General features: G+C 50.7%; 1 protein-coding gene across 1 annotated transcript in view; it reads left to right on the forward strand.

Annotated features, from left to right (window-relative positions):
- The first annotated feature begins 10,150 nt into the window (after window positions 1–10,150).
- LOC123164447 (protein argonaute PNH1) overlaps window positions 10,151–12,562 on the forward strand; it is a 14,728-nt gene continuing 12,316 nt past the window's right edge. The window contains exon 1 of the mRNA XM_044581946.1: window positions 10,151–10,335. The gene's annotated coding sequence lies outside the window, so the exon portion shown is untranslated. The remainder of the gene's footprint in view (window positions 10,336–12,562) is intronic.

The following is a 12,562-nucleotide window of genomic DNA, read 5'->3' on the forward strand; positions in this document are numbered from 1 at the left end:
AAAACACGGGAGCCGGGCAAACCCAACTATTGACCAAAGACATGATTCGGAGCTGATACATATAAGGCCAAACTCGCGACGCTGAACACTCCCTAAGGTAGTCGGAATTTACAACATATACTGGGCTGAGTAACGCCCTCGATAATGAGCCCTGAATTTTCAGGTACGTGCATTAGTCTGACGTGTCAAAATGCCAATAACGCTAGCATCCCTCTCGGTTGTGTTGAGTATCCGGAGGGTGTGAAGCAACAAGAGACAGTAAAAAAGGTTTATGCAGGGTCTTAATCTAAAAAGAAACCTTTGAGCGGGGCCCCGCTGCACGTCTGCGCCTGTGTCTCCGTTGTGCCGTATCCTGGAAGGGTGTAGCACGATGATCATCTGTAAAAAAGAGAAAAACCCAGGTGAAAGTTTTCGTGCGGAAAATTGGTTATTCTTAATGAACCATTAAAATGCGATCTATTATTGTATTAATATGGTCCAGCCGAACTGTAGCCCTTTTTACATGCGGGAAGCCCCTAGCACCACCTATGGGGGTATATCCCTCGACCCAATCTCAGGTTTATCTGAGCTGCTACAGCAAGTGGTGCGCTGGACTCGTCTAACCGTGTTCGCGGTCTTGACGACTGATCATTCATTCTGGTTGGAGAGGCCGTTCAGTGTTCGGCTATTAGAGCCGCCACATATTCCTCCGCACGTAGGGAACGATGTGTGTTTCCGCTAACTGTGATGATGCCACGTGGACGGGGCATCTTAAGCTTAAGATAAGCGTAATGCGGCACTGCATTGAAACGAGCGAAGGCCGTTCTTCCGAGTAGTGCGTGAAAGCCGCTTCGGAATGGAGCGATGTCGAAGGTTAATTCTTCACGTCGGAAGTTGTCAGAAGAACCGAATACGACCTCTAGCACTAGAGAAACCGTGCAGCGGGCCTCTGGGCCTGTTATTACTCCTTTATGGTATTATTGCTTTGGTTGATTCTTGTCGGGTCTATCCCCATTTTGCGGACGGTGTCCTGATATATCAGATTAAGACTACTGCCGCCGCCCATAAGGACTCGGGTGAGATGGTATCCGTCATTTATTGGGTCTAGCACCAAGGCAGCCAATCCTCCGTCGGATACTAGTCGGGTGATCCCTGCGATCAAAAGTGATCGGGCAGGCCGACCAAGGGTTGAACTTGGGGGTGACGGGCTCCACGACGTATACGTGTCGGAGTGCGCATTGGCGCCTCCTGTTCGGTATGTGAATTGCGTAAATCATGTTCACTGTTTTGACCTCTGGTGGGAATTTTTTCTGTCCCCCGTGTTCGGCTGGCGAGGCTCGTCCTCATCTTCACTTGGTGTCTGACTCCCCTTGTGTTCGGCGTTTAGCTTGCCGGCCTGCTTGAAGACCCAGCATTCTCTGTTGGTGTGATTTGCAAGTTTGTCGGAGGTGCCATGAATCTGACATAATCTGTCTAGAATCTTGTTTAGGCTGGACGGTCCATCTCTGCTGCCTTTAAATGGCTTTTTCCGTTGACCGGGTCGAGAGCCCCTGAATCCGGCATTTACCTCTGTGTTGTCTAGGCTGTCTCCATTGTTTCGACACTTGCTTTTGTTGCGTCGCGGTTTCCCGTTGCCATCCCTGACTTCGGATGTGCCTGGGTCGCTGGTGCCGCTACGGGACAGCCAACTGTCTTCGCCCGCGCAAAAGCGGGTCATAAGGCTTGTTAGGGCTGCCATTGTCCTCGGTTTTTCCTGGCCGAGGTGTCTAACAAGCCATTCGTCCCGGACACTGTGTTTGAAAGCCGCTAAGGCTTCGGCATCCGGGCAGTCGACGATTTGATTCTTCTTCATGAGAAATCTGTTCCAAAGCTTTCAGGCTGACTCTCCGGGCTGTTGAATTATGTGACTTAAATCGTCTGCATCCGGAGGTCGGACATAGGTCCCTTGAAAATTAGCCCTAAAAGCATCCTCAAGCTCTTCCCAACTTCCAATTGAGTTTTCGGGGAGGCTTTTCGGCCAGTGCCGAGCTGGTCCTTTCAACTTGAGGGGCAGGTATTTGATGGCGTGGAGATCATCTCCGTGAGCCATGTGGATGTGAAGGATAAAGTCCTCAATCCAAACCCCAGGGTCTGTCATTCCGTCGTATGCCTCTATGTTCACGGGTTTGAATCCCTCTGGAAATTCATGATCCAGCACCTCATCGGTGAAGCATAGGGGGTGCGCGGCACCCCTGTATTTGGATGCGTCATGGCATTCTTCTGACGGTTGTGGTGTTCGGTTTTGATTCCGAGCTGTTATTCGGTCAGTATAGTCGTTTGGGCGGCCATGATTCTGTGCCGGAGCGCGCTTCCTAGATCCGTAGATGGACCTAGCCATACTGGCTTTTTTATGCAGGTCCTCACGTAAATCGTGCGCGGACTTGTGTGCGATGTCGTTAGCCGCCTTGTCGCGGCCACGGGGTGGTCGGTCCGTCTGATCGGTCGTTTTATTTTTTGGCTGAATGGGCTCTAAAGCCTCGTCGTCGAATTCGGGCAGCAGTTTGCGCTTTGGATAGCTCTTTGTGTGGCGATTGCCACCGTATTTTTCTTCGGTGTCAAGCACCTTGTTCCATCTGCTGTTGAGCGTATTATGCGCGGCCTTAAGCCTTTGCTTCTGCTTCTTCAGGATCCTCGCGGTGGCAATAAGCCTTCCATGGAGGTTCTCTTGTTCCAAGTGCCTTTCTGGGATGATGTGTGCATCGTCGTCCAGACTGTTCTCCTCTCCGGAGACAGGTTGATGATTTTTACCCTCGGCGTCGCCGTGATCGGACAGCGGCTCCGTACTATGTTCGCCGTCCGCCGGCTCATCCTGCTCCATCGCTGGGTCCATGTGGTCGTCTTTTCCTTTGGAGTCGACCGGGGTATTATTCTTTCTTGCGCTATTATTGCTGTTTTTGCTGAGGCGGGATTTGGAGCGGCGCCTACGTCGTCGCTTTGGTTGCTTTTCGAGGGAATTATCCTTCGCTGCATCCTTCCGTTCCTCGTCGTTGTTTTCTTTGGGTGTATCCACCATGTATATATCATATGATGAAGTGGCTGTCCAGCGCCCTGTGGGCGGTGGTTCCTGTTCCTCTCCTGCATCGTCGTCCATACCGTCGATGTCTTCGGAGTCGAAATCAAGCATGTCGGTTAAGTCGTCGACAGTGGCTATTAAGTGGGTGGTGGGTGGGGAACGAATTGCTTTGTCGTCCGCTTCCCACTCGAGCCGGACATAGTTCGGCCAAGGATCTCCTGACAAGGAGAGGGACCTTAATGAGTTTAGCACGTCGCCCAAGGGCGAGTGCTGAAAGATATCCGCGGAGGTAAACTCCATGATCGGTGCCCAATCAGATTCGATAGGCACGGACGCAAGCGGTTCGGAGCCTGTGGCCAGGGACGAATCCAAGGGTCCGGTGACACAGCTCTCATAGGAGGTGAAGTCAGTATTTGGCTCTATCGCCGCTGAGTGCGCGGCCTCCGTGGCGGGGTCTATCCACCCGTCCTCGGACGGCACGATCTGCTCCGGATTGAGGGCCGGAGTAGCCGCAGGTGTGATCTCCCGAACACCGTCCGACGGCAGAGCTAAGTCACGCTCGTCGTGACTGTGCGGCGCACCTGACATGGGCTCGAATCCGTTGAAGATCTAGTCTCTGCGGAAGCCGGCAGTATAGTTCAAGCTTCCAAACCTGACCTGATGGCTAGGAGCGTAGCTATCGATCTGCTCCAGATGGCCAAGCGAGTTGGCCCGCAGTACGAAGCCGCCGAATACGAAGATTTGTCCGGGGAGAAAAATCTCACCCTGGATCACATCGTTACCGATGATCGAAGGAGCCATCAAGCCTTATCGTGACGGCACAGTGGAACTCTCAATGAAAGCACCAATGTCGGTGTCAAAACCGGCAGATCTCGGGTAGGGGGTCCCGAACTGTGCATCTAAGGCTAATGGTAACAGGAGGCGGGGGACACAATGTTTACCCAGGTTCAGGCCCTCTCGATGGAGGTAATACCCTACTTCCTGCTTGATTGATCTTGATGATATGAGTATTACAAGAGTTGATCTACCACGAGATCGTAGAGACTAAACCCTAGAAGCTAGCCTATGATTATGATTGTGATTGTTGTCCTACGGACTAAACCCTCCGGTTTATATAGACACCGGAGGGGGCTAGGGTTACACAGAGTCGGTTACAAGGGAGGAGATCTACATATCCGAATTGCCAAGCTTGCTTTCCACGCAAAGGAGAGTCCCACCCGGACACGGGACGAAGTCTTCACTCTTGTATCTTCATAGTCCAACAGTCCGGCCAAAGTATATAGTCCGGCTGTCCGAGGACCCCCTAATCCAGGACTCCCTCAGGGGGGAGGAAAGGGGGGAGAGGGAAGGAAGGGGGAGGCCGAATCCCCCCTCTTTCCTTCCCCCACTTGGGCGGCTGCCATAGGGGGTGCGCCAGCCCCTTGTGGGCTGGTGTGCTCCCCTCTAATGGCCCAATAGGCCCATTACCCTCCGGGGGGTGTCCGGTACCCCCTCCGCTATTCCGATGACTACCCGGTACACTCTGAAACACTTTCAGTGTACGAATACCATCGTCCTATATATCAATGTTTACCTCTCGACCATTTCGAGACTCCTCGTCATGTCCGTGATCTCATCCGGGACTCCGAACAACATTCGGTCACCAAATCATATAACTCATATAACACTATATCGTCAACGAACGTTAAGCGTGCGGACCCTACGGGTTCGAGAACTATGTAGACATGACCGAGACACCTCTTCGGTCAATAACCAATAGCGGAACCTGGATGCCCATATTGTCTCCTACATATTCTACGAAGATCTTTATCGGTCGAACCTTATGACAACATACATAATTCCCTTTGTCCATCGGTATGTTACTTGCCCAAGATTCAATCATCGGTATCTTCATACCTAGTTCAATCTCGTACCGGCAAGTCTCTTTACTCGTTCTGTAATAAATCATCTTGCAACTACCTCCTTAGTCACTATGCTTCCAAGGCTTCTTATGATGTGTATTACCGAGAGGGCCCAGAGATACCTCTCTGATACTCGGAGTGACAAATCCTAATCTCGATCTATGTCAACTCAACAAACACCTTTGGAGATACCTGTAGAGCATCTTTATGATCACCCAGTTACGTTGTGATGTTTGATAGCACACAAGGTATTCCTCCGGTATCTGGGAGTTGCATAATCTAATAGTCGAAGGAATATGGATTTGTCATCAAGAAAGTAATAGCAATAAACTGAACGATCAATATGCTAAGCTAACGGATGGGTCTTGTCCATCACATCAAATGACAACACATGTCTAGGGTTAGGAAACCTTAACCATCTTTGATCAACGAGCTAGTCTAGTAGAGGCTCACTAGGGACACGGTATTTGTTTATGTATTCACACATGTATTTAACTTTCCGATCAATACAATTCTAGCATGAATAATAACCTTTATCATGAATAAGGACATATAAAATAATAACTTTATTATTGCCTCTAGGTCATATTTCCTTCGGCCCATGGGTTGAGTGGGTCGTTGACAAGCCAAAAAACATATCAGGCTGGAAGTGGCCCAAATCTACATTGGGACGCTAACAGGCCGAAAGTTAGACCTGGCCGAAATTGGCCCAATACCATCACGGTTTGTTTATGGGCCGAAAGTTTCATCGAGCAACAAATGGGCCCAAATGTAGTGGGACCTTAAACAGGCCAGAAACACACCGGGCTGTAAGTAGGCCCAAATACATAGCGGAATGATAACGGGCCAGATGTGGCCATGGGCCGCAATGATGAGAAATCCACAACGGGTTGGTGACGAGCCGATTTGATACTATTTCTACGGGCCTTACCTACAAATGGGTTGTGTGCAAGAAGGCCGTTAATGGGCTAGCCCGCTAACTTTGACTAGGCCGGCCATTTTAACCTAATTGGGCCACTGTTGGGTTGTGCCTCGTGTCCACGTACCATAGGCGCGTCTCGTCCATTGGATGAATGACATCAGCTGCAACATCGAGCTGATACGTGGATCTGTTGGCGAATGAGAATTTTACACGTGGAGGTTGTTAACGGGTTATCGGATCCAAAACCGCATCCGATAGCTTAACGGCGACCTGTTACTGTGGATGCCACATGTCGGTTACCCTTGATGAAAACACTTCCATGACGCGACATTTATCATCATGGAAGTGGACACTTCCGTGATGATAATTTGAGTATTGTAATGGAACACTTCCACGACAGCACAGATATGACTATCTTGATTCTGTCATAAAATCGCCACGGATGTATATGCATGATAGAAAACGTGACATACTGTGACAAACACGTATCATCACAGAAGTGTTTTTTATAGTGCTGCAGGCACTGTCCAGGATCCATTCAGTAGCTTTCGCAAGTGTACCCTACAGTGCAGTTAGTGGGATAGGCTTCACCAAGACAATTGTCAAGAGCAAACATTTGACGATAAACACTTTCAAGAAATGTAAGTTTCCTGGTGGATATAACAGGGTGATCATCAAGAAATCCATGGACGAATAAATGGTAAGACTATTTGGAAATTTTATCTTGCGTCCAACAAGATTTTCCAGGTCTCCAGCATTGTCTTCAGAACCCAATGCATTTCGGCTGAAGACCTGACCCTGCAAGAGAAATCAGTTCTTTGTAACCACCCACATCTGAAGGGGTGACTTAGAAGTAATGAGTCTAAGTGCAGCATCTGAGAATTTAGGCTTTGAAGCCCTTGCAAATAGCTTAGGGGGATAGAATACTCAAATGAATATGCAGAAAAGTTCTTCGATTTGTGAACATAATGGTTTGAGGAAAGATGCTCATATTCATGAGACTGATCATTGTGACCCTGTGAAACATAAGTGTTAGCACAATCATATGAAGACCTCTATCTGTATGAAGACTTTGGTCCATATGAAGCTTTTGCTTTGGGGTTTGTCTTCTTCCATGGTGGTGTCATGATGACATTCAAGGGAACCTTTTCCATAAGACTTTTAGGTACGCAAATCTTCTTCATAGGAGAACCATTCCTGCAGTTAGTTCCAATAAACCTGCCAATCACTTCACCGTTCTGATTTTTGAATAGTTTAAAAAATGCGAGTACCAACGTTAAGTTTTGGACTTCAACCATGGTGTGCTGAGGATACCATTATTCTCATAACCATCCAACAATAGGTTAGTTCACCTAAAGTGAAACAAGTTGTCAAGCCTGATAAGACATGGAGGTTTTCTCTTAAACAGGGTAAACATGGGTATTCCGTTCTGAATCAAGTATATTTCTCTCGAAGTAAACAAATGAAGCAGTACTTGTGAATGAGAATTGTTGGTACACTGCCTTCTCCTCCCAAAAGTTAGGGTTCCTCTGCCTTCCGTCGGTCCGCCTCGTCTCCTGTGGCCTTAGGGCCAGGGGGCGCGGTGGATACCGGTCCTTGCCGGTGAGAAGGCTCCGTTTTTAGATGTGTCTTCGAGATTTGTTATGGTTTGTGTCTCACGAAGGCGAGATGGCGGCGGCTCCGTGAAGATGGAATTAGGTTCTTCCCGCCTAGCCTCGTTTTGGTTGGGCGTGTGGAGGTGTGTCTCCGGCGGATCTGTCATTGGTGCATTTGTTCAGATCTGTTCGTCGTTTGTCTATGTTCGTGTATCTTCGGGTGGGTCCTTCTGATCTACGGTACTCTTCATCGGCAACGGTTGTTGTTCTGGTGCGCTAGTTCTATGGGGCCTTATCACGATGACTTTTCGGCTGTCTACTACAACAAATTTTGCTCGGCTCCGGTGAAGGAGGGGCGATGACGATGGCACCTTCGGCTCGCTTCAGTGCTTGTAGTCGTCGTTAGGTGGTTTATGGCTGTAGGTGTAATTTTTATTATTTCTGGTATTTGTTGTAGCATCATGATTGAAGATAAATAGATATTATGTTTTTTTAAAGGTACCGGTTGTGAATAGTACCGCCCAGAGAGTGCAAAGTGGACGTGACTGTATCCATGAAACTGCATCACTGTGCCTTCCTCTGCATGGTTCCGCACAAATTGAAACCCAAAACTGTATCACCGCAGGTTCAAACGAAGCCCCCAGCCCCAAGCTACAGCTAACCTGTGGTCCGGTCCAGTACCCGACCCATCAACAGTTTCCTGAGGCTACCGTCAGCTGCTCATCGGGTCCAGTCCGCCGGAACAGCAGAAAACACAGAGGCCTCGGTGACCGCGCCCGGTCATGTAAAACGCGCACAAAGCCAGCGCCAACTTTCTTTATCTATCTTATTAAAGAAAACAAAAGAGCGACCCAAAAAAAAGCAAAACTTTTGGGTCGGACACATTTAGATGTGTCATAACTATGTCACATCTAAGCTGATGTCCAGTCTATTTGTGGTCTTTTTTTTGTCCTAGTTTTTTTGTTTCTTGTTGCTGCATTATGTATTGGGTCTGTCTAGGACACATCTAGATGTGACATAATTATGTCACATCTAAGCTGATGTCCACTCTGTTTGTGGTCTATTTTTTTGTTCTAATCTTTTTTATTCTTGTTGCTGCATTATATATTTGTGGGAGCTTAGATGTGACATCCTTAAAAAAACATCTAGATGTGAATTAGACAAACTGTTATGTATTTGTGGGAGCTTAGATATGACATCTTAAAAAACATTTAGATGTGAATTAGTCAAACTGAAAACTTTTCCAAAAAAAGAAGAAGGAGAGAGAGCGAGCAAAAGTTAGCGCAAACGGAGCACTCCCCTCTCTTTTTCGGGCAGCGGCGAGCAAGTCGCTTTCCCTCGCTCCGTCGCGTGCTTGCATGCATGCATGCATTGCTTTTTCCCGTCGTCCCTTTGCTCGGACGGTCGGACCGACGTACGACAACGATGCCTCCGACCGCCATCGCCGCCGCGCCGGCCGACGCACGCCATGTTTCGAGGTGGCAGCCGGCGATCGAATGGCCACCCAACACATAATCTGCGCGGGCCAGGAGAAAAAAACACACGCAAGTGACCTCGGTCGTCACGCCGTGCTTAGAGCATCTCTAGAAGGCCCGCTAAAATAACCGCTGATTTGCGGGATCCATGCCGTATCGCCCGCCCGAGCAGACCCGTCAAATCGAGCAGTCCTGAATTTTTTTTTGAGATCCCATATCCGCGAGCCCTTTTTTCATGTGTGTGGGAATCCACCCGATTTTGCAGGCATCTCTTTCCGTTAGCGCAAAGCATTCTTGCCCCGCTTTCGTTTCCCGCTTTCACTCGCCGCCGCCGCAAATCCTCCGGCTGCCCTGCGGCGTCCGAAAGCTCCGCCGCCCCGCGCCGCATCCACTCCACCAACTTTCGGCAGTGGGGGAGCAAGGCGCATTGGGGAAAGAGGGCGGCGCGACGCTGCTTCGGTCGGGGGGAGAAGAAAGTGGCGATACTGCGTTGGCCGGCCGGAGGAGAGAGGGTATCACGACGCGGCTTGCTTCGGGCGTGGTATGTTCGGTTGAAACTTATGCCGGCTAGTGCTCAATTTTGGCCCGGACTGGGTTCGGGTGAAGCTCATTCCTGCTTGTATGCATATTGTAGATTTCATTCGGTTGACATTTATGAAATGTGTAATTTGTTTGATGTTTTACGAAAAATTTACGGTGCGGCGAGTGTTCCGACGAACAGATCCTGCAAACATGTCCCGCAATACATTTGCGGGACACGTTTGCGGGGTCTATTCGTCCGGAGCTTTGCGGGACACATTTGCAGGATCTGTTCGGCTGGAACACTCGCCGCACTCTAAAAACAATTTACGAAAGCCTTTATACGTGTTTTGTGGGACGCGCGGTTACGGGATCTGCTAGAGATACTTTTATCGTGTTTGCACCGTGTGTAAAAGCCACGCGGTAAATTAACGTTCGCCAAAGGCCTCGCCTAAAGACGAGAGGGAGAAAAGAAAGAGAGAGAGAGAGAGAAGCAGATTAATCGCAGGAGTAAAAGGAAGCGGGCGGTCCGGTGTGCGTGAAAAGACGGCCGCCGCTTTGTGTTGTGCGTGCGCGAGCACTGGCGTCGGAGGGAGCTTTGCTTTCCTTTAGTTTGGGGTAGGCTGCGTGCATGGCATGGCCCCGGCTCCTAGCTTTGCTTTTAGTTTTGCTTTCCCCCCCGGCTTTATATAAGCGCAGCACCCCTCCGGCGCTTCATGCCACTTTGGACGGGATCTTTGCCTGCTTTATCCTCTACTTAGCCGTTGCTACTACGACTGACCGACTACTCTTGCAAGGGAGGAGCAGCCGAGAGAAAGCTTGCTTGGATAGCTAGGAAGAGCAGTTCGGATTTCGAGCACGCCTCTTCTCTCATCAGGCATACATCAGTCAGGTACACTATCCTCTGCTGATTCTTAGCAGCGGAGAAACACATATTCTGGTCTTATTTATCATGTCCATGTCGTAAGTTTGTTCAAGCTGTAATGTCAGTTATACTCGCTAGGATGTCGCTTAATTCTGCTCTAAAGCTCATTAAGAAACATACGGCACACCGTTTACGTGAGGGGGTTCTCGGGAGTTGGTGGTTGCGAGCAATGGCAGCGGTCGAGAGTGGCCTAGCCAGCTAAGATCCATGGCGTGGCACTGTATGCACGGTACTGTGCATGATCTGCTGCTGCACATTCATTCTGCACGCATATGCATCCGCGCACATTTTGCCGCGGATTCGCTTGGACACTCGTCGATTTCCGTCGGCCCCCTTGCGTTTCCTTCCTTTTGATGCCATGCGGCGGCGCTTTTGAGGCAGGCGAGAGAGAGAGCGATCGAGCGCGTTCGGCCTGCAACAACAGCAAGGGAGGGGAAACCGGCTTTCCCGTCGCCCCGTAGCTGCACGGCCATGGCGTGAGGCCAAAAACACACTGTGGAGATCCCAGTCACACATCACGGCCATGTAGTACGCTCGCAGTCGCACGGCTCTTCTGCCCGCGCTCTCTCTCTCTCCCTCCTCTGCCGGCCATTAAATGGATGCATGCATGCATGCACGCGAACCCCTTCTTCAAACTTGGGTAGAACAGCTCATGATTGCGCCGCTTGTAGGCTTGCTGCCCGTCGTCTTCTCCGGCCCTCTCTGCCTCCGCGATAGGGCGCCCTAGGCTGATTCTTTAGTCCTTTTCCCTTCCATGAAAGCAGTATAGTACTCCGTGTTCATCTACTTGTCCTGCCATCATAGATCGATAGTACTACTACACCATCGACGAAGATGATTTTTGAGCCTGGCAAGTTACACGTGGCCGACTAGTGAGTGGACACCACGCAGGCTAATGAGTGGACACCCTATCTCTCATAGATTTGTTCTAGTGGTACTCTACTACTACTACCACTCTTTTTCAGTTTACAAACTCATGTGAGTGCATTTCATCCCCGTCCCAGAGAGTGGAAATTTAGAAAAGAAATTTAGTCTTAAAAGCAAGCAAGTCTCTTTTGACTCACTTTTATCCACGAGTAAAAAAAAAATACTACTAACTTTCATGGGTCCGTGCGAAAAGCCTCTTTGTGCAGGCAGAGCATTTGCACCCACCCCTTTTCTTTGCCTTTCACCCATCGACCAGGGTAAAAAGGATGCTCCTAGATAGGGCAGCCAGCTGCTACGGAGTGGAGCTCTGTAGAGTGACTCAGCCAGCGAGTAGCCCTGTCAATCATCGATCCTACTACTGCCATGCCACCGGTTGCTTGCCTGCCTGCCTGCCTGCACGTCGCGCGTCCATCCGTCCGCAGGGAGGACGCCGGCCGGTGTCACCTCACCGGCGCGGTGCGTACGTTCGATCCGATCACCTCACCTCGCGCTCCTCGCTCCGGCAGGGAGGGCGCGGTGGCGGTGGCGCCCCGCCGGGCGACCGACGTGACGGCTAGATTTTACGTGCACGCGGCGTGCTGCCCGTACGGCCGCAGCAGGCAAGCAAGCGCGGCTGGCGGCCCCACCGCGTGCGTCAGCCACTGTGCTGCTTGGCTTGAAGATGCATGCGCGTGCCCGCTCTGCCGTGCGCGTGCGCGCCGCTGCTATACGCCTCCCACTTGTATGCGTGCAAGCTTTGTGTACGTAGCAGTACCTTTTTACCCAAAACGGGGCGTTGCACCAAAGGTGTTCATAAGAGCAACTCTAGCAAACCCCGTATATTCGCCAACCCGCAAAATTCCGGTATATGGGCTCGGCCCAATTTTCTGGCCAGAACAGAGCCCGTATACTCGCCCGGTCCGTAAATATTTTTACCGCGGCGGCCCGCAAACCGCCCTCCCGAAGCAGTATATCTACGGGTTCACGGGGCAGGTACGGGTTGAAATCCTATCCCCCGCCGCCGCGTCTCGCTGCAATTCCCCACTCCCCCCTCACATTTCTCGCCGCCGGTGAGCCCCCTTCCGCCTCCAGCCGCCATGTGGGGCCGCATGTAGAGCTTCGGCCGCAGCTCCGGCGGCAGCTCCGGCGGAGGCGGTGACCCCGAGCGCGAGCGGCAAGGAAGTGGTACTAGTGTGGACTACGACCGTCGAGCCGCCGCCGATCCTCCTCCTCCTTCGCGAGACGGAGGAGTACGACCGTCGAGCCGCCGCCGAGCCTCCTCCTCCTT

Source organism: Triticum aestivum, chromosome 7D (genome assembly GCF_018294505.1).
Source record: "Triticum aestivum cultivar Chinese Spring chromosome 7D, IWGSC CS RefSeq v2.1, whole genome shotgun sequence".
Taxonomy (NCBI): Eukaryota; Viridiplantae; Streptophyta; class Magnoliopsida; order Poales; family Poaceae; genus Triticum; species Triticum aestivum.